This window comes from Mus musculus, chromosome 4, assembly GCF_000001635.26.
Source record: "Mus musculus strain C57BL/6J chromosome 4, GRCm38.p6 C57BL/6J".
In the NCBI taxonomy this organism is placed as follows: domain Eukaryota; kingdom Metazoa; phylum Chordata; class Mammalia; order Rodentia; family Muridae; genus Mus; species Mus musculus.
This window is the reverse complement of record NC_000070.6, coordinates 138636087-138659066: the sequence shown is the minus strand read 5'-3', so window position 1 is coordinate 138659066 and position 22980 is coordinate 138636087. Positions and strand designations below refer to the sequence as shown.

The following is a 22980-nucleotide window of genomic DNA, read 5'->3' as shown; positions in this document are numbered from 1 at the left end:
TTCCTTTCTACCCTTGTGTTCTCGCTCACGGGTCCCTTAAACATGGCACCTTTCCCCTTCCTTCTTTATCAAAATCCTATGCCCCTTTTAAAGATTATTTTATTTTACTTATATACTATCTTTTTCTCTCTTATTATCCTAGAGGACCTTTTGCAGATATATTGTGGCTTCCAGTTCAGGGTTTTTCAAGGGGGTTCCTGAGTGTGTGAATGAGGGGGGGGGTGCCTCTGTTTCTTGTGCCTTCATTGGGACTCTTTTCCTTCTGTATGTTTTGTTCAGTTCCAATGTGACAGGTTTTTGTTTCATCTCATTGTATTATATTTTATCATATTATTATCCCTGTCTATTATTTGTTATCAATTATCATTCATTTCTATTAATAATATTTATTATTAATAAGTATTATTTAATAATTATTATTAAATATAATAATATTTATTTCTATTTCTATTTATTATTATTATAGAAGCCTGTTTGTTTTCTAGTGAGAGACAGAATGGGGATGGATCCGGATGGGAGGGGTGGTCAGGAGGGCCTGGGAGAAGTAAAAGGAGAAAAATACATGATCAGGGCATATTATGTGAGGAAAAAAAATCTGTTTTCAATAAAAGGAATAAAAAAGAAAAGGAAGAGGCTATCCTTTGTGGAGCGTATTGCTCAGGTTTTGCTTGTTGTCCTATTTTGTTTCATTTTCATGTGCTCTTTGTTGGGGGTCAGGGTTTTGTATATGAGACCCACGCCTATGTAGCTCAGACTGGCTGCCATACTTGGCTCAAAAGAGCCAGTATATTTAGTCCACTTCGTAGATAAGGAAACCAAGATCCGCAGCTTTCCACCAGGCTTTCCACCAGGCTAGCTACTGACAACCGGGATTTCAACATGGATGTCTCTGCTCTTTGCAGAATGAGATGGGAGGAAGGCAGAGACGGAAGACCCCCTAAGACTGACCCTGTGCCTCCTTCTGTTCAAAACAAGGCAAGACCTAAGAAGGGAACTCCACAGAGAAGGATCCCAGTGAGCTCGCAGAACAATCTGGGCGGGGTGTGCGTGGGCAGGGAGGAAAGGAGGGCTGCCCCCTCTGTTTTCCCACAGTTAAACAAGCAGGACTGTGGGCTTGGGGGGGTCTTGGATAGAATCTTATGCATGTACCCCATCTCTCTTCTGTACCCAGTCTTTGTGAGTTAGGTGAAGAATATGTTTTTCAAAATTTCTTATTGCCCCATTTTATGGATGAAGTAACTGAGGGATGAGGGAGACTTACTTGTTCAGAACCTCAGGACCAGGAAATGGCAAAGCCAGTGTAAAAACCAGCTATACTTCATCTTAACCCTGGGGTTTCTGCCATCCCACACTTGAGAGTCTCAGAGGAAGACGTAACAGATGGAGCTCACTCTCTGACCCTTTAGCCATATGTAGAGAGAATCTCTTGTGTGCCGTATGGATGCAGCATCTGTCAATAAAAGATGGATTGGCCTATAAGCTTAGGCAGGAAATAGAAGGTGGGACATCCGGTAGGGAGATGGCATTTTGGGATACATTAAAGCGAGCAGGATTTTCCCGGGAACACGGAGAAGATCAGAAGCATGAGAGCTGAGCAGAGGTACCCAGTCACATGTCAGAACTTAGATTCAAATAAATGGATGATCTAATTGGGGAACAAAGCTTATGGCCTAGGTATTGGTAAGTATGTTGGAGTCTCAGAATCATTATTCCTAGAGCCTTGGGCTGGGAGGAAAAACTCAGCTTTGACACAACTCTGTCTCTGGGGATGGAGACAAGACTGCCTTTTTTGAGGCACAGGGAGCACTGCCGTTAAGGCACCAGAAGATGGAGAGACAGCTCTGCTGTGTGGGAGCTCACTGCACCCACTCACTGTGGTCTGCGGTATAGTACTCCAGGGAGACCCCAACTCAGACCCACCAGACCTTGCGCCCCTTACCCCTGTCCACCTCTTCAGCTGTGTCTGCCTTCCCCACATCCAGCTCTCTCAGTTTTTGCCCAAACCTCATCCCTTACCTGCTCACCACCTCTCACGACATCTCAGCTTCCTTCCTATTATTTGCTTGAGGTTTTTCTCGCTGGTGACCATTAAAATTTGGCCCTATTTTAAAGACTAATAGCCAGAAAATTATAGCCTTGGTATGCTGTTACTCAGAATGACGTCCACAGAAATCAACACACAACTGTTCGAATCAAATTTCTTTAGTTCTGTTAGTGATGTGTATCCAATTTTAGAAAACTCTGGCCTAAGACTGGTTAAGAAATGGATCCTACAGCTCTGGAGTGGAGGGCTACCGTTACCCTCAGTTTGGCAAATAAAGAAACAGACTCAGAGAAGCTCACTCAAGGTTATACCACCTGAACATCTCCTAGGATCACTGTTCCACTGTGGCTACCACAAGAAGAGCTGGCCAGGGCTGGAAGAACATTGACTGCTCTTCCAGAGGTCCTGAGTTCAATTCCCAGCAACCACATGGTGGCTCACAGCCATCTGTAATGGGATCTGATGCCCTCTTCTGGTGTATCTGAAGATAGCTACAGTGTACTCATATACATAAAATAAATAAATAAATAAATAAATAAATAAATAAATAAATAAGAAGAAGAGGAGGAGGAAGAAGAAGAGGAGGAGGAAGAGGAGGAAGAGGAGGAGGAGGAGAAGGAGAAGATATTTGACACAATCATACACAGTCTGGGAACTGTTCCCTCTAGCATCAAAATTAGGAGAAGACTGGACAATCTTGTCTTCTGTCTGCATAGTCTAGACATTGTAAGGGGAAGAGCCATGTGGTACCTGCCACACGTCTGCAAGGAGCACATCTCCTTTTCAGTGTGTGTGTGTGTGTGTGTGTGTGTGTGTTGCATGCAGGTGTGTGCAAACATGTAGAAAGCAGGGGTCGACTTCCAGTGTCATTCCCAGGAACCATCCACACTGTCTTGTTGAAACACTAGGACCTAGAGCCAGTGAGCTTCCAGTTGTCTGCCTGTTCCCCCACTCCCACCCCCACCCAAGCACTGGGACTGCAGACACTACCACAACTGGCCTTTTGTGTAGGTCTGGGAATCCAACTCAGGTCCTCATGCTCACGTGACACATTACCTACTAAATCACCCTTCCAGAACATTCTGACTGTGATCCAGAAAGGACACTGTGGAGGGAGGTTTTCTCAAGTCAGAGCCTCTTCATACCTCCAGATAAGTTGCTGCAACAGACCCCTGCAGGTAAGACAGTGTTAGAGACCATTCGCCACACAAAGTAGAATCCATACTGGGTCCTTTAAGCAAAGTAATATTTGAGGGCGGTATCTACATGCAAAAAACAAAAACTGAAAAAACAAAAACAAAACAAAACAAAGCAAAGCAAAAGAAAACAAAACAACAACAAGAAAACCAACAGCAACCCAAAACCCAAACGGAAACAACCACAGCAACAATGAAACTCACATCCTTAACCATCAGGAAAATGCAAATGGTACCCATAGTGCGGTTACACCTCAGCCCCGTCAGAAGGGATCAGATGAGGAATCAGACAACAGATGCTGGTGAAGACGCCAGGGTGGGGTGGGGGTGGGGCAGGAATCCCGATACACTAATGTCAGAAACACAGATACAGCTACTATGGAAATCAGTATGAAAATCAAAAACAGTCAAAATAGAACTACCGCATGACCCAGCTACATGGTTCCTGAAGGGAACCAACCAAGTCAACCATTAGAAGAACAAGATGGTAGACAGAACTGGTGACCATCATGTTAACTTAACTAACTCAGAAAGGCAAATGTCCTGTATGAACTCTGGACTTTATATCTGGCATGGAAGTAGAAGTGGGGTGATTTGGATAGAGGAAGAGGATGAACAGAAAGACCTAGGAGGACAAGAGAGGACAGGGTGGGGAGGTATGACCAATGTATGTGGTGTGTCTGTGTGGATACGTCACGGTGAAACTTACTGTTTTTTTCTTTTTACAGTGGGTAGATGCTAATCATAGAAACTGGAGTTTGTGGCATAAGGAAGGAATGAAAGGAAGAGAACTCATTGAGAGGGCACAAGGAAGCTTTCAGGTCAAAGGAGAAAGGGAAGCAAGCTAACCAAACTTTAGCGAGAACAAGAACCTGGAGTCCAGGAAGCAGAGCAGACAGGAATTGTCCAGGTCTGTGGATGAATAATGATTGCTCGGTCGCTCACATCCTGTGGCTTTCCTGTAGATTTAAACTCAGACACAACCTCAGGTACTGTGCCCACCCGTTGCCTGGATGATGGTCAGGATCCTGTGATTGACAGCCCTTCCAACAACCGCCCCCACCCTTCCAGCACAGAAGGTGGAATGGATGAGGCACATTGAGACACAGAACAGATACCCAAGTCACCTCTCAGGAGCCCCCAAAGACTCGAAGATGCGCAGGACAAGGATGGTTTCCTTTAAAACCCGAATGACCAGGAAGCCCCAGCACGTGTGCTCTCAGGTAACAGGAGGTTGAGAGGAAGCTCTCCAAGGATGCCACAGTAGCAATTATGGTGGTAGCAATCATAAGTGGTCCTGTCCCCAAATACAGCCATATTCCCTGGTGTTGACAGAGGACAGGGAGGACTTGGGAGGTGCTAGTCACACTCTTCAGGGTTCCTGTAGCAGTTGTTTCTGAAGATGGATACTGAGTCCCTCCTGTTCTTCATATCCCTCAGTCACCAAGGTATGAAATCGGTCCCCATCCTACTTGCTTTGACTAGTGAGCATCATGGGTGATGACAGGGACTCCTCCTGCCTTAAGAAACTCTCGATGTTTGCTCTGACATTCAACACCTGGCACCTAAGAGGTGCTGCCAGCTGTGGTTTCCCCACAGGTATGGTTTCCAAGAGGTAAGAGACAGGGATGCAGGCAGACATGAACAGAGAGGAGCAGAAGTCCAAGTGCTGAGAACAGCGACGCCTCCTGATGAGTTCATGTCATCATCATCACAGGGGGATGGGCATGGCTGGTGTGGAGTGGTAAGCGGTGAGCACAGTAAATGTGTGCAGGGTCCTGAAGGTGGCAATGGGAAACTGGACTGTCCCCTGAGTTGAAATCCCAAGCAGTCATGGCAGCCCAGATGTTGGAGGTGGTAGTTTTGGCCTTAGGTTCTTCCTTCTGCCTGACCATTGCTATGGCTTCCTTTATGTGGGAGAATGCCTTTCCCAGACTTGCTTTAATGCTGCAGGGTGAGCAGATGTGCTACAAGAGGAGGCCATCAGAGAGCCAAGCAGAAAGAAGAAGCCAGCCCTGCTGCCCCTTAATCTCAGACTTCAAGCCTCTAGAACCATAAGAACAAAGAGTTCTGTTGTTAATGTCCTCCAGTCTGTGACATTCTGGGATGGCAGCCCTATCAAACTTCTAGTAGTTCCTGTCAGAGTCTAGATCACAGTAGCAATCATGGTAGTTATGTGTGTTCCTGTTGCTCATTTAAGACTAAAAATTCTATACAGTCACTCACTGGCTGTGGGAACACTGTCTGTTTATCTAGCATAGTGTGCAGCACATAGTAGGTGCTCCCCATCTCCATAAAAATAAATCATAGGAATGAGTATGAATGAATGAATGAATGAATGAATGAATGAGCGAATGAATGAGCCTCCAGATGAGAGAGCAAAGTGGAAGGAGACTGGGGAGGCTGCAGAGGCTGCTACCAGTAAGGTCTTGCCTCAATTCTTGGCATTTCTCAAAAGAGCTGCTCAACTCTGAGATCTGAAATTTGATTTACTCCCGTATGACATCATAGCCATCACCATGGCAACACCCAGCGATGCCTGTCTGCCAGACAGAGTCTCTGCCATCAGCAAATGGCAAAGGGACTCAGAGGGTAGAAAAGAGCATCTTCAATACATGAGCGACACGTCTGCTACCCTACAGCTGGGGCCCAGGGCACTGCTGCTCACACAACCTGTGGCTGTGCCCCTAGAGGAACCAGAGTCACCTTCTCTGGCCCAGCTGAGGACCCTCGGGTCCCTGCTGTTTCCTGTGAACGCTTCCCCTTCCCCTCAAGCCATCCAAACAATGAACAAAGCTGTTCATTCCTGCCCAGTTTTGTTATTTCCTTCTGCCTCTGGTCTCCCATACTCCTTTCTCCTTTTCTTTCCTGCCCCTTCTCTGTCTGCAAGCATCTATTAAAAATCTATTAGACATGTGGAGGGGTGGCCAGTGTGGAAGTTAACTCAGTTAACCATAGGCCATAGTTCCTATGGGGAAGAGAGTTAAGCCTTGCCTTCTGGGTAGGGGTGGGGGTGGGGCTCTGAAGTGCAGCTTTTGTTTTGGGGACAGTGGTGACCTGATCAAGGCCCCATAAGCAAGTTCTTGCACCTGCAGAGTTGCTGGATGAAGTTGACACACTGCTCATGTCCCCAATTATCTAGGAGTCAGAAGTATTGATGCCCAGCTTAGGAACCCAAGATCTACTTTATAGAAGGCCAGTGGAATCTATATCCCAAGCCCTGGACACTGTAAGCTGTACTTGGAAGTCTTCCATTGCCTCTCTCTGAGCCCATCTTTCTCCCCAGAAGCAAAAAGACCAGAGATGTTTGATATCTAGTTGACTCCCAAGCCAGGCAGTCTAGCTGTAAAACTATGACACTTATAAATAAAGGCTTGTGTTGTGATATCAAGGCACCCCCAAACCAGCACTGCCATTGCCTGGGTGTGTGAACTCACTCCAACAGCCTCAGTATTTTTGATCCGTAAAACGGGTTCACACTGGCTACATTCTGGATGACTGTGGGAGATAGGGCCATCATATATAAGGAAAACCAGCCCACAGAAGACACAGAACAAATGGCAGCTGTTTCCGTAGCTTCTGTAGGAAGGTAGAGCTTGCCTTTCAGCCACCCCCACTGACTGAAGTGTCATTAGAAAGAGCAAAGTGTTGAGAGATGCCTCCCAAGCTGACACTGACAGGAGCTGTGACAGTCTGTCTCTAGAAACAACTCTCAGCAAGCTGCCTGGCCCAGGGGAACCCAGCCCTGACAATCTGCCCAGACTCTGCAGGATGTAACCTACATGTTAATGTTCTTGAGGGACACGCAACAGCTGAGCCCATTCCTCCTCTCATCATGTTGTAGCATCTGCCCGGCCCTCACCAATAGTGAAAAAATAAGGACAAGGGGGACCGCCAACCTTTGACAAGTTAACAGGGTTTCCTAGAAGTCAGATTCTGTAACAGCCTTCTGTCAATGCACCAAGAGGTTTTGGTGTATTTTGTTTGGTTGTTTGTTTGTTTGGTTGGTTGGATGGATGGATGGTTGGTTGGTTGGATGGATGGTTGGTTGGTTGGTTGGCTGGCTGGCTGGATGGATGGATGGTTGGTTGGTTGGTTGGTTGGTTGGCTGGCTGGCTGGCTGGATGGTTGGTTGGTTGGTTGGTTGGTTGGCTGGCTGGCTGGCTGGATGGATGGATGGATGGATGGTTGGTTGGTTGGTTGGTTGGTTGGTTGGTTGGTTGGTTGGTTGGTTGGTTGGTTGGATGGATGGATGGATGGATGGTTGGTTGGTTGGTTGGTTGGATAGTTGGTTGGTTGGTTTGCAGGCAGGATTTATAGGGAGTAGCTCTGGTATTCAGGCTTCATAAGGTTCCTATCCTTTATTCTGAGTTTTGTTCCTATATAGTAGAGTATGACACACAGTGAGTATCCATAAGTACTAGATGAATGGATGCCTGAATAGATGGATGGGCAGGTTAATTGGTGGATGGATGGGTGGATGCCTCAGTAAATGGATAAATGGATGGGTAGGTAGATAGGTGGACAGATAGATGGATGGGCAGGTTGATGGGTCGGTGAGTGGGTGTGAGGGTTGAGTGGACTGATGGACGGATGGACGAATGGACGAATGGATGGATGGATGGATAGATGGATGGATGGATGGATGGATGGATGGATGGATGGATGGATGGGAAGGTGAATGGTAGTTCTGTAGGTAGATGTATAGATGTATAAGTGGGTAGGTGGATGGGTAGGTGGGTAGATTAATGAATGGCCAAAGTATTAAGAATATAAGCAAAAATTGCTTATTTCACGCCACAGAATTCTATAAGTACATAAGACTCTGACTTAGGGCACAGTGAGACATGGGCTCTGAGAAATGCTATAAGGACCATTGACATGGGTGAGCCCCTAGCAACCTCAAGGCCAGATAAGTCATTGCTTGTACGTATGTAAGATGTGTATCATAGAGGTATAAATTGCAGGCTGAAGTTCAGACCAATCCCATCTGGTTCACTGTAAATGAGGGCTTGAGCCTTGCTTTCTTCCCCACAACAAGGATATAGACATGACACCTCCCTGGAGGGTACTAGAATACTTTTCAGATCCTGCCAGCTAAGCAGTTTGTGTAGTCTGACAGGCAGGCAGCCATGCTTGATCAAAATACCCTCCTATTTATAATGCACAAACACGCATTATTGATATCATTATCTGGGGCAGAGAACCTTCTAGAAAGAGCATACATAGAAAGAACAGGGCATGGTTTCCTGATGAGCCTTCCCTTTATGAACCCGAAGAACCCCAGAACCAAATGGCACCATCATCCTACCCATCTTGAGAAGATACATTGTAAAAGCGAGCATGTTGTAAGAAGTGTGGTAGAAACCCCAGCTCAGCTATACACCTGCTGCATCAACTAGAGCCTCGCATTCCCCATCCATAAAATAGAAATGACATCGTGTTCTGGATGTGATGTTTTCTACCAGGAGTTATGGTAACTTTGTCAACCCTGAATCATCTGGGGGCAGTCTTGATGGGGGATCACCCACGTCAGGCTGATGGTGGGGGATTGTCTTAATTGCGTTAACTGGTGTGAGGAGGCCCACTGTAAGTTCGAGTGGCATCTTCAGGTCCCACGAGATAAATGCACACGAAAGAAGGAAACCTCCTTTTGCTTTCTCGGTCTTCACTCTGGCTGGAGAGTTCATCTACCTTGTTGCTGCCACAGCCGATCCCTTCACTGATTTAGGAACCAGCCTCTCTCAGCTTCCAACGTGGACTGAGGACCAGCACCATTCCAGGTCATTAGCACTGGGATGCTGAGGTGTGGGCTTCGCAGATTGAGCAACCATCAGGTTCATTCTATTGGTTCTGTGCGCCCCCCCCCGTCCCCTCCCAGAGAAGCTGAACTAATCCAGCCAGTGGACTAGTGACTTCTCTAGTTACTGTTACTGAATACTTGACAACAACTGTGGAAAGGAAGGGTTTACTCTGGATCACAGTGCATCATGGCGGAGAATGCAAGATGGCGGGAGCTTAAGTCAGGAAGAGAGACGAATGTCTGTGCTCAGCTCACTTTCTCCCTTTTATTCAGTTCAGGACTCCAGTCCGTGGGGTGGTGCTGTCCATTTAGGGTGGGTCAATTCATTAATTAGCCAAATCTAAGCAATACCCTCACAGATATGTCTGGAGGCTTGTCTCCTAGGCGATTCAAGATGCTGGCAAGTTGATAATCAGTATCAACTGACACATCATAGTTAAATCAAGACCCTGCTCTAGGTAGATGCTCTGGTGTACCTACCCTCTGCCCTTTAAAAAGGCAACAGGAAGTGAAGCCTGATTTGTACAGGAGAGACCTCAGGGAGGGCTGGACAGGCAGAGAGGATTTTCCCTTCAGGTGGATCTTGCAGAATAGGGCACAGGCTTCAGACAGAAAGCAGCCCCTGGGAATTACGTCACTGTGTTCCTGAAGTTGGAGAGACAGGGGATGGAGAGGCACTGTACCCACTCAGTCTGTACATTGTGCTGTAAAAAAAAAAAAAAAAAAAAAAAAAAAAAAGGAGTCGCAGCTTGTACTCCATGGGGCTCTATCAAAACCAGGCTTCAGACAGACTGGAACTCTGCCAGCCACAGGCACGGTAGATGCTATGATAGTCAGGCAAGATCGGATATCTCAAGTCCCATGGGGGCTGGTCAGAGCTGTGTGGACGTGACGCAGAGACCTGAGGGGAGCAGGGTCAGCAAGAAAGGGATAAGGGGTGGATTTGAAAAGCAGGCTTCGAGTATTTATTGAGGGTTCCTCCCACCGACTCCTACCTTCTATCCCTCCATCTCTTCCCTTGGTGGCCACATGATCATTTCAAGAGAAGGGACCACATGTCTCTGCTTAGACGCTTTCTGAGAGTAAAGCCAGATTCCTCAGTGTGCTCCATGCTGTTTCCTGCTCTTCTGCTCCAGCCATTCCGCCCATCCATGCTCAGACTGTAGGACCTTTGCATATGCTTTCCTCGCTGCGAGGAGGCTGCTTTTTCTCCTCCTCTGGCTAACACACACCCATTGGCATCTCAACTCTAATAGATTTCCCAATTCAGGCCAGCGAGCACTGATTGATTCTCCTGGCATGAACGAGCAGTCCCCTCTAATACCAAAGAGAAAGCTCCATGATGACTGGCACTGGGATGTTTTTTACTTCCTCATCGTAGCCACTGCGCTGGGCACTAAGCATCAGGTGAGTGGATGGTGCCATGGGGGATACATTGAAAGCCAGGTGCTGTGTCCAACACTGTGGAGGACACAGGCAGGGCCTCTCACAGGACCAGAGGTTAGCCTTGAGAGCAGTGACATCACTATGGACCCTTGTCTCTTCTGCCCCCTGACCCCGCTCTACACACACACTGGCTGCCCCTGAGTCTCCTGGGGACTGGTGTCCCCTAGCAACATCAACAGCAGCCAGGCATGACCTGATGCTTATCTGGCCCATACCGGCTGGGCCCAGCCTCAGAGAAGCTAAGGCAGACTCTATGGCAACAGGCAGCTCCTCAGAGGCCCAGTAAGGCTCCCAGGGATGGCCAATCAGTATTCTCTGCCCTCTGGAAATTGGCCCTGGGTCCAAGTTTAGAATGACAAAAGTCTTTGAAAGAGCAAATGCACCTTTAAATTACCAAGAAAGCATCATTGTCACAGATTGCCTGGGAGAGCCCAGGGGAAACCTCGGTTGCATCAGCAGGACCCATACATAGATCTGTCCACAGAAACATTCATTCAGGGGCCTGAGGTTCCTCCTTGGAGGGTGGGGAGTCATGCCTTAGAGTAGATCAAGAAGGATTCCCCTTGTCCATGCAGATAAGTCCCAGAGAGACTGCAGATTTAGTCGTGGAGACGGTGCGGTACGTCCTTCTACCTGCCTGTGTCTAGGGTCCTCCTTTATACAGGGAAGACCAAAAGCAAGACTTGTGGGGCCACTATGAGGCCTGGATCTGTTACTTACGAGAGGACCCTGGAGCACAGAGGGTGGGAGTCCACAACTGTCTTCAACGCCAGGGTGCTGCTGGTCTGAGCAGGATGCTGTGAAAAGGGACCATGTGATGCCTTCTGTAGAGTCTCCCATTAAGTCAGCAACATCCCGAGAGTCCCCTGCCTGGTGACCTCAAAAGGTGGAGACGAAACACTGCTGTTCTGGGTCCTGACCAATGTGGCTCACACGGCCTAGAAGAGGAGACTAGCCAATTAAACTTCTTAAGTTTTGGCACAGGCAGAGGTTTCTGTGTCGATGCTGCAGGGGGGAGTTGGGGAGGGGTTGGCTTTTCTTCACAACCACTTTCCAAAGCAGGATGGTGAGAACCAGAGAGCTCAAACAACTTCCTGGGTTGCTAGGCCATGAAATCAGACATTCTCACCAAATCAACCTTGAAGGCGCCATTGAAGCCGCTCACCCACTTACCACCAAGGGCCACAGTGAGCCACCATTGGCCTGAAGTGCTCCTGGGCTTGGTCACCTTTGCCTGAATAACTCTCTTGGCTGACCTGTGTGCTCTCCCCCAAGTCTCCAGAAGGATTAGGAACCTTAAATGAGCAAGAGCTGCTGACAGAATGCGCCAGGACAACATCTAGGTGAACAGTCACCCCTTGCTCCTGAGCACCACCGTGACCTCACGGGGATTAAGACGCGGCACAGGCCAGAAACGGCCCCCAACAGCTAGCTGATGATCTTGCTTCCAGCCCACATGTGCTGCTGTGTGGGCCAGCTGTGCTTGTGTCTATTCCCCAGAAGGAATTTTTAAGGTTTTCTGGGGACCCTTGTCTTTGTCTAAGCCAACTTCAGAACTGTAATCTGAGCCTAAATCACTTTTTCAGAATACAAGAGTGAAAGAAAAATAGATGTATTTACTACCACTGAGAGCAAAGGATCATGGTGAAGCTGACCAGTCACTCAAAGACGTCATTAATATGATGCACAGGCCCCAGAGCCCTGGACCTCCTACAAGTGGGTGGGAGGGACTTCCAATGCCCAAGAGTCCCTTCCTTTATTTCTGCAAGCACATGGTGGGAATAGTCTGAGTACTTTCAAACAAGCCCACGCTATCTGGACAGCAGCAGCACACACTTAGGTCACCCACAGAGGGATGTGTTCAGATTTTTGTGGGTGCTCAAACTAGGCTTGAACCGACACTGGAGTCTGTAGCCGTGGTATCACCAGGGTAAAGGCTTAGGATGTTCAAATCATGTCTCACCTTCCTTTCCTCACTGTAAGATGCCTTGCTGAGGACACATGGAGCAGAAGAATTTGTTCACATGATACCTAGTTCTTTAAGCTTCTATGATGTGACAGGCCCAAGGTCAGGGATGTCCCTTCTGAGGAAGTGATATACACATACAAATTTTAATATAATTTAATATATATAATTATTTAATATATATTATAATTTTAAATTTATATTATCATATAAGTATATCTTACATGTTATATAGTCACATAATAACTTATAATTATATGCTATATATTATAATTAAATATATATTATATATGTATTTTATTTGTGTGCTTGCTTATCTGGATTGCATCATATGCATGCAGTGTCTGCAGAGGCCAGAAAGGGGTATTTGATTTTCCTGGAACTGGAGTTACAGGCAGTTGTAAGTCTTCTAGCACAGGTGCTAAGAACCAAACTCAAATGCTCTCACCCATAGAGACATATCTCCATCCTCTGAGGAAGTGTTGTCGAAGCTAAGGCCTCGAGGATTCATCCATGACAAAGAGTGAGGCGCAGAGCGTTCCAAGCAGGAAAGACAGGGTCAGAGGGCCAAGAAGAAGTAACTCAACCCTAGGTCAGAAAGAGAGGAGGAGGAGGAGGAGGAGAAGGAGGAGGAGGAGGAGGAAGAGGAGGAGGAGGAGGAGGAGGAGGAAGAGGAGGAGGAGGAGGAAGGTTGGAGAGGGAGACTAGGCTAAGTCCTTCAAGAACATGGTGAGGGATTTTATTCAGTGTCATTTAATCCCCAAAGTGTTTTAACAAAGCAGGAGAATGATTTAATTCACGACGATAAAATGTCTCTCAGCTGCTGAGTAAGAAGTTCGCACTGTGGGGAAGCTCAGGGAAGAACAGCAAGGAATCTCTGCACCAGGGCCCAGGGAAGAGGTGATGCCTGTGCGGGGCTTTTCCCACCATGGCGGAGAGCATGTAAGAGCATGGATTTAAAGGAGTTTGGAAAGTGAACCAACCATGCTTGTCTATGGACTAGCCATGGGCAACTTGGTATCATTATTATTATTATTATTATTATTATTATTATATAGGGGACTTAGTAGACAAATACCTGCTATGGAAACATAAGAACCAAAGTCCAGATCCTCACCACCCATATGAAAAGCTGGCGTGTGTGGGCAGGTATGGCAGCCCACTATAGTCTCAGTACTCAGGAGACTTCCTGGGCTAGCTGTTAGTTATACCAGCAGAATCAGTGAACTCCATGTTCATCAAGTGAACTCTGCCTTTACAAATGGAAAGTGACCGAGAAAGACCCTATGTCAACCTCTGGCCTCCACACGTACACCTGTACATGTTCCCCCAAACAAACATGCACATGTCACACACACACACACACACACACACACACACACACACACACACACACACACACTAATGTTTGTACTACAAGCCTGTGCTAGCTCAAGACCTTTCTCAGCACAATGCAGACCTTGCCCATGTGCCAATGCCCAGGGCGGGCACTCTACAACCTTCTCCTGAACCTAGGCATTGGCCCCCAAGGCTGCTTGTATTGCACTCATCCTTTCCTGAGTGGAGGCTAGACCTGCTGTGCCACACCCTCCCCCACTCCCACCCCTGTGACCTGTATGGGCACATGTCACAGTGAGCAGGACACAGACATTGAGAACCATTTCTAGCCTTGTATAGAAGTCAAGACCCTGAGAGGCCCAGAGACTGACTCCAGACACCGTTTAGTGAATTTCCAAGCTACAAATGCAAAACCACTCAGTCATACAGGACACTTCCAAGAAACATTACCTAAGAGGCATCTTAGAGAATTCTTTTCAATAAATAACTAAGTTTATATCAATTCCATAAGCCTAGCAAGTCTCTACTGTCTATTCAAGGGCATCAGCTGTGTGATATATGTTGCCTGGGAAGCACTGTCCAGCCTCTGGAGCCAGGAACATAAAATGGACACAGGCCACACCCTCCTCACAAAGCTGGAAGTTCAGAGAGAGATGGGCAAGAGCAGGGAGATGGAGTTAAGACAATCAGCAAACCTAGTGTGATGGTTTGTGTATGCTCGCCCAGGGGGTGGGACCATTAGGAGGTATGGCCTTGTTGGAGCAGGCATGTTACTGTGGACATGGGCTTAAGACCCTCACACTAGATGTCTGGAAGCCAGTCTTCCACTAGCAGCCTTCAGATGAAGATGGAGAACTCTCAGCTCCTCCTACACCATGCCTGCCTGGCTGCTGCCATGCTCCTGCCTTGATGATAATGAACCTCTGAGCCTGTAAGTCAGCCCCAATTAAATGTTGCCCTTATAAGAGCTGCCTTGCTCATGGTGTCTGTTCACAGCAGTAAAACCCTAACTAAGACACCTAGAGAAGCCAACGTAGCAGGCAGGTACAGCATACTCCAGGGAAACAAACTGCACTCCAGTTCATCAGAGGTGGTCTAATAACAGCGTATCACAGGGTCTCACTATATACACCAGGATGGCCTTGAACTCAATTCTTTTGCTTCAGCTTCCCAAGTCCTCAGGTTGCAAGGCAAACACCATCTTGCCCAGTTAACATACTCCATAAGGGCTTGAAAAATAGCATTTCTCTGGCTCACTACATTTTCCCTCAGACGCTCCTTTAGCCTGGAGGTATGCACATGGTTGGGTCTGCAAGGTTGAGTACAATGACATTTCCATCTCACCCTGACTCTAGACTGGCCATGTGGCTGGTTTGCTTCCATTTGGCCTTACCTAATAAGGAGTCCCTGAAGCGAGGGACCGCCATTGCCTCTCTCCACTGGCATTTACAATGACTGAACAGATATGTGTTAGGGGCTGGATTGAGCATTGAGCAGCACATGCTAAGCTTCCTACCCTCACAGGGCTTACGAGTGGTGTTCAATCAGTTCTCTAGATCTGCATCCTCTGAGCTCCAAACTCACATTCAACCTCAGGGTCTACCTGGATACGTGCTTTGCCATAAACTCACGATGCCCAGATTCCCACCACGGTCACCACACAACGTGGTCCTCCTTCGTCTACTTTGGTGCTTTAGTGCATAGCCCATACCCTGGGAAGCATCTCCACCCTTCCTTTTCCCCTCCCCCAGACCATCAGTCAGGCACCAACCCAGCCCCAGCCCTGCCACACCTCCATTCTTTCTCTTTACTAGTGGCTCCCCTGCTGACCTCCCCGCAACTTATGCTCCAACCTCCTTTACAGCATCCACAAGTGTTTTCACAAACATTTTATAAAAAGGATCCATTTCAAGTCTTCTAGGGACCCTTCACTCCTTCCCTACTTCTTGCCCATATGCTGATGAACTCCAGTGTACCCAGCATGCAACACCGACTTGCATCATCTTCAGCACGGTAGTCCTCTGTGGGCCCCTTCTGTTTTGCACAAGCTCCCTTCCCTGCTGGGCTCTGCAGAGCTCCCATCATCCTCTGCACTGCTGCCCCTGGTTCTCCTTCTTTGTCTTGGTCTTCAAGAAACTGAGATCCTAACCCTTCCCATTTAATCACGCACGCAATTTCCCCTTGAACACCCCACTCTCAATAAGACTTCCTAACTCAACAGGCCACTTAGTGCTCCAGTGACTACAACATTTCACTCAAGTGATTTCCTTTCTAGCCTCTATCCACCTCTTGGTGGTACAGGACTCAGGAGGGAAGGAACAGTGGCTTCTCCTTGGCTGCTGGAACCCAGAGTCTGCTCTGAAGGACACACCGTGTTTATTGAATTCGGACATTAAAGGCTTCCCGGATCTGGTCTGAAGATGGTACGTGTTGGTGTGGATCAAAGCGCCTGGCATGAGGCATGCTGGGTACACTGGAGGTCATCAACACATGCACAGCATGCTGTGGGCAGCCTGAAGACTACAGGGGCTAGAAATGCATTGTCCTTCCCTGCAGGGAAGAAACACAAGAGACAAGGAGCAGGAAGTCCCACACAACATCTGAGAGTCTCTTCCTCTCTCTCTCCCTTCTCACCCTTTTTGCAGTGTGTCTATTTTTACAAAGCTGGTAGAGCATGGTATAAGATGGACAGCTTCAAAGATTGGCCCTCTCTGTACCCTGGGCAGCCTCCTGCCTCACTCCAACTGCTCCCTAGCAGACACCTGTTCAGAGGCAGCCGACTCTGCTCCATCCCCTCGTCCTTGGGAAGCTGCCAGCTCCCACCCCACACAAGGCCAGCTGTGTTCCTGCCCCAGGACGGCTTTGAAGCCTAGAGTTGTCACCATCTATTTGTTTGAACTCATAGCAACAGATCATGAATAAGGAACAGGCGCCTGACAGACAGAAAGCTGTCTCCTGCCAGCCCTGATCCCTGTCAGCCACTGTCTGCAAACCCTAGGCAGCCTGCCTCCTGCAGAGGGAGTAGGGTGCAGGTAACTGGGCATGGAGTTAGTAGTAACTCATTTCAGCTCAGTAGGCGTGGAATGATTCCTTTGATGTGCAAGGGATTCCTGGTTAGTAGTAGCCTTGGCTCTGCTACTAACCAGGGAGTGGGTAAGTCCCTTAACTCTTCTGACCTTCCATTTCTTCCCTATAGTGTGGGTACAATTATAACTCTAAGTGAGTGCTTGTCTTTTGTTTTTGAGAAAGGTCTCCATCATCACAGGTCCATTTGGCTTCATTTATTCAGTTGTAGTGCTGGGTGCTCACCTTCTGCCAGGATTTAAGCTAGGCATGGAGATACATGCAGTTCAAGAAGTTAGGTGTTGATCTTCAGTGAGCTTCCACTGGGGTAGGGGAAGATCATAATAAAATGTGATCTCATGATAAAATGTTAGCTTGTAGTCGTATTTAATGGTATAAAAAAATCTACAAAGGATGGATACCAAGAGACCTGGAAATCTGCAATGGAAGATGTGACCTTGAGGCCCCATGGGCAATAGATGGTTGAATTGACACCTGAAGAAATAGAAGTGCTAACTGAAGATCAGCAGAAGGAGCATTTAGGCCCAAGGAGTAGCTCCAGTTGAGGACCAAAGCCAGAGACCACAGAAGCCTAAGGGAATCCATTATTTCTAGGGTCCAGAATAGGTGACAAGACAAGGAAAGAGATTGGAGACGTCTATGAAGTAAAACCCATGGGTCCCCATTGGCTGAAGTCAAGTTGGCGTCTTGTTCTTCTCCTGAGCAGCAGGAAGCCATGCGCAGGCCTTATGGGGGAATTTATAAGGTATGACTGAGTATGGTGCAGGGTTCACTCTGGTTATTTTTAGAGAGGCCAGGGTCCCTGAGAAAACACAGGTGACCGACTGTAAAAAATGGAATGGGAGTGGTGAAGGCAGAACTTGAGAAAGCATCCACATGGCTGTCCACACATCAGTGAGGAGAGGCTGTTATTTACCGGAGAATTGCAGGGACATAAAGGGTCAGCAGTCCCCATATGTAACCAGCGATGGGGACAGAACTCACACTCAGCCGTGAGAAGCAGATTTCAGGGGACCAATGATTTAAGTCATGTACTATTATTTAAGTGAAGTCTGAGTGGCTGTGAGTGAGAAGTGTCACTTAGCCAGAGCTGGCTTCTATCTTAAGGCTCTGGCTTCTCTGTTGATGACCAGCCTGACTAGTCCCTACCACCTGCACCAGCTTTTCCTCCAACCATGCTATGTCCTCCGTCAAAGTCAAAAGGTACCAGTTATAACCACAAGGAGAGCAAGCTTGAAGGCCAGCTGGAAATGGGACCTGAGAGAAGTGGGCAGTGTAAATTCAGACATCCCACCATCGGGAGTCCAGATTCTTTATGTCCTTCCTGCTGTGTCCTGTGTCTCACCTGTGGCTTTGTGGTGCTATACAGCCAGGCAGCATCACAGCAAGCATGTAAGCCCAGGCTATACACACCGGGGCTTCTAGGTTCCCTTTAACCAAGAATTCAGCTGCCCTAGGCTGGCAGTGAGATACTGTGGCTCCAGCCAAGCTCCCTTGAAGACGTGGTACTTCCATTGGCCATGACCCAAGGAAGGTAGTTATATAGAGAAGGATGGTTGCTGACAAGACAGAGGATTCATCATGAGTGAAATCCCAGGAGCACAAAACAACTAGAGTCCAGAAATTCCATCATTTGGTGCGTCTAGAGTAAAGGGTTCATATGAAGGACTGGACAGGAGCCAGGTCAGAGAGAAAGGTGAAGCAGATAGCAAAAGGCCTGGAATTTTATTTGAGAAAGTGAAAAGTTTGTAAGAAGTCCGTGGGATTCCTATTGAATGGTTTCAGGCTAGAGAGAAGGGTGACAATTGGAGGCAGCCATCATCAGACAATACACACATCTGGCTACAGTGTGGGGACTAGACTGGGGTCTTTTAGACTGGGGGTAGAGAGACCAGGCAGGGAGCGGTTAGGCTGGAGTCACCACCAGGAGAGACTGGGAAGATGTGACTAAGCAATACTGGGAGGCAGGCTCTGTAAAAGACAGGGTGTCAATGAGCTATTGCCAGGAAGAACTGCCTATCAAACTGCTCCAAACTCCCAAACTCAATGACTTCACCAGTCTCTAGGCCAGCTAAGCATAGTGGGTCTTGGAGGGGCTCTGCTGGGTTGCTACACTCCCCAAGATTGGACTGGATAGGCTAGACAGATCAGTGTGTCTTCAGCCAGCTGAGGGTTGGTCTGGTTTAGTCCCACTTTGTTTAGCTCTCACCCTCCTCCTGGGGCCAGGAGAGCAATCTAGACATGTTCTTATGACCACTGGACCAGAGGCATGAGAGAATAGGCCCTATCAGGCAAGTGTTCTATGAGGCTTTGGCTATGTCACATGTGCCTGTGGTCCACTGGCTGTCACTGTCGCTGAGTCAAAGGGATAGAAGGCACCTTCTACCTTACGATGAAGACTACTATGTCACATAGTAAAGAGAATGGATACAGGTAGGGGTAAAGAATCAGTATTTTTATGCAATTTCTTCATACAGATAAGATATTTGAATGGGGGTGGATTCACAAGTTCTGTCTGCCTCCCCAAAGTGACTTTTGTCCATTTAACTGCCTGCAAGTTTGAGCCTCAGCCCCTGTAAACCCCACAGTCACACCCAATGGACTCCCCAGTAACTGTACCAGAATCCTGGACTACACACACACACACACACACACACACACACAGAGAGAGAGAGAGAGAGAGAGAGAGAGAGAGAGAGAGAGAAACAGACAGACAGACAGACAGACAGACAGACAGACAGACAGACAGAGACACAGACAGAGAGAGAGACAGAGACAGACAGACAGACAGACAGACAGACAGACACACACACACACACACACACACACACACACACACACACACGCAAATGCATGTACCCTGGGTCCTGGTGCCCTACCAAGGCCTGCCCTGAATCCTCTAACAGCCTTGCCCTGATCCGCCAAGGTGCTTCCCCAGGGAATAGCTTTTCTCACTGAACCTCTGTTGATCACACATTCCCCAGACTCCCTTTCCTTTGTGTGGGCAGAGACAAATGCACGGCTTCCATTCTAGAAAGGAGAGGGTAGGTGAGGAAAGAGGTGTGTGTTCACAGGCATGCTCTTTGGGGATTCCCATCTCTGCTCTCCACTTACCTCATCCTTTGCTACCCCCACTGAGGATACCTACCGTGGTTTGTTGGGAAAGGAGGCTAGGGAGAAGGGAGGGAAATCAGGAGTGTCTTTCCTTTTTGGTGTCTCAGTTTTCACACCTATAAAACAGTAGCATTAGTGGAAGGAACATTTGGTGTTTAACAAACATTCATATGGTACATACTAAGTGTCCTGCTATCTTAAGTGCATTGCAAATAGTAACTCATTTCACGATCAGAGCAATGATTCGAAGCATTGTCATTTTACCGCTGGGATTTTGCTGCACAGAGAGGGTAGGCCATTTCCCTAAGGCACACAGCTAGAAAATGTGTCAGCAGCTAAACCCGATCAGCCCAGCACCAAGCCACACTTAACCTGATGTGTGTGACATCAGGTTGCCTCCCGTCCTCAACATTTTCTCAATTGAGGTTCCCTTCTTTAGATAACTCTAGTTTGGGTGTCAAGTTGATATAAAACCAGCCATATGACCAAGGCAACTTATAGAGAAAAAAAAAAGAGAGAGAGAGTTTATTAGGGCTTACAGTTCCAGCTTCATGGCAGGGAGCATGGCAGTAGGCAGGCAAACATGGTGCTGGATCAGTAGCAGAGTTCACATCCTGATCATCATCAGGAGGCAGAGAGGGATCAAACTGGGATTGACTTTGGCCTTTGACATCTTCTCCAATAAGGCCACGCCTCCTAATCCTTCCCAAACAGTTCCATAGACTGGGAACCTAACATTCAAACATATGAGCACACTGGGACATTCTCCTTCAGACCACCACACACAGCAACTGCTTTAGCCACTGAGGCACCTTCCCAGCCTGGATAGCATTTGTAAATGTTTTTATTATCATAATAATGAATTTCATTATGACATTTTCATGCACATATATAATGAATTTTGATGATATTCACCCCCATCTTGCTCCTACTTCCTGTTGAACCTTTTCCTCTCCACCCCCACCCCTCACCTCCCCCAACCCCTACTCCCTCCACCCCACTTCTACTTTCATGTATGTTTTGTGTGCGATCCAATGTGTTTCCTTAGGGTTGTTTACAGGAGCACATCACCTTACCATTGACTGTACCACTGAAGAGACTGCAAGAGAGATCTCGACCTTCATGAGGGCTAAGAACTGGGCTTGGAGAGCTTTGGGCTTGGGTGGGTGAGACTTAGAGTTCTGGGCACCTATGTCCCTAAGCCCTGGATCCCAGGGAACCAGGACCCATGTACTAATAAGAGTTTATGGGCATTCCAGGCTGCGGGAGGCCTGAGGCACTGGGTGCAGGGGTCTCGTGGACTGAGTTTGAATCTTCTCTTTCTTGCTGGGATGCTGGGCCAGTCATTTCTCCTCTCAGCTTCTCACACTCGCCTCATTCTGAATGAAGATAAGGATTTGACAGGCTGGCTACAGGGAGATGCTGAGTGGCACAGAAGCCCTCTGGGGAACCAGTGCCCTGTCACTTTTTCCAGGTTCCTGGGAGTCTCTGTATTGTTTATTATCCAAACATCAGTGCAGGCTGCTTTGTGGTGGGAGAGCATAAGAAGCCGAAATGAACTCGGTCTTGTACCTCAGTCTGTCCTCAGACGTTGGGGAAAGCTGGGAAGTCTCCAGACCATTTGCCTTCCCTCACGACAGCAGCTTCCTTCTCTGTGGAGGTCAGTCCCCTACCCCAGGGACATTTAAGGAGAATAGGGGTCTCTGATCAGGGTACGTCTCACCCCAGGCTCTCCTTCTTCCCCAGCCACCCATTGCCTTTTCCGAGCAGTCAGTCAAACCCCTCCCCAGACTGTTCTCCAAAGTTCTTCTACTGGGGTGTCACTCTCAGATGGGCCATACTTATTAGGATGGAAAAGACCTGAGACTCCAAGTGGCCTGCCTAGTTAAAGTCCCTCTGAATCCTAATGTGGCTGTGTAATTGTGGAACCACTGACGCAAGGGCTTGTGGGTAAGAGCAGCTCATACATAACCTAGGACGGAAACAGTGAAATCTCGACATCCTTGCACCAGAGCACCCAATCTCCATCCCTGTTGCCCCTAGAACTCACCCTACCTAAGTTAAGTCTATTGAAATGTCAGATGGGGGAGGCAGGGTAGAGAAATGGAGGCAGACAGACCTAAGTGTGAATCCCAGCTCTCCACCTTTTCTGCACCTTCAACGTAGAGTCTTGCCCTCTCTGCATCCATTCACAGAATGAGTGTAGCAGCCACTTCCAGTGTTAATAAGAACACAGTGCTCCCCAGCTCGGCGTACAGTGCCCAGTGCATAGTGGTATCTGTTAACGGCCAATAGGCTAGAATGGAATGTTTTCATCAGAGTCTGAAAGGTGAGCTTGGACATCTCTGTTCTTTCAATGCTTATCTGGGTGCTTTGGGCAAGCCACTTCACTCTATGCTTTCCCAATACTATTGGGAGAAAGGCTTCCTTCTTGGAGTTTTCCTTATGGAATAAGTGAGTTAAGATGCACAGCTGTGTCCCTGGACACCTTGTGTTATCATTAGCTCCCACCCCGTGTCTCATCTTTGGAACCTTTAACTTTGGTCTAGAATTGTAGACTTGGTTCTTCTGACTGTCTGACCATGCAGATTCAAGATCTACCGGTCCTAATCCTCGTAAGCCTCTAGGCTACCTAAATGGCTACCCTAGAGGTGCTCCCTTCCAGGAGCTACCTAGAAATCCCACCCCACCATGACTGGCTTGGTCCTGGGTTGCCAGTGATGCCTAGAGACTTACCAAAGACACTGGCAGATCCACTGCCTGGGACCACAGTATCCAGGGCCATCTGCTTGCCTGCATTATGGCCTCTTGGGGGAAAATGTTGTGACAGCTTGTATTAGTTATCTCACGGAATGGACTCGCAAAGGAACAACACTGGGATCTGGGGAGGCCAGGTCCAGTCAGGACCTTGAGGGCTCTGTCCAGCACTGAATTGCCTCAAGGCAAGTGACTTATTCCCCCTGGGAGGGCCTGCCCAAAAGCCTGATGC

General features: G+C 47.9%; 1 long non-coding RNA gene across 4 annotated transcripts; it reads right to left on the bottom strand.

Annotated features, from left to right (window-relative positions):
* Window positions 1-1430: 1430 nt before the first annotated feature.
* Gm32662 lies at window positions 1431-20089 on the bottom strand. Of its 4 annotated transcripts, XR_881520.1 has the most exons (5): window positions 13915-14018; window positions 13534-13708; window positions 12453-12573; window positions 11210-11427; window positions 1431-1450 (listed from the first exon to the last, which is right to left on the bottom strand). It is a non-coding gene; the product is annotated as a predicted gene, 32662 (long non-coding RNA). The 4 variants fall into 4 exon arrangements; XR_881519.2 differs by lacking the exon at window positions 1431-1450 and having other exon boundaries at window positions 10881-11427; XR_881521.2 differs by lacking the exon at window positions 1431-1450 and having other exon boundaries at window positions 10881-11286.
* Between the last annotated feature and the right edge of the window lie 2891 nt (window positions 20090-22980).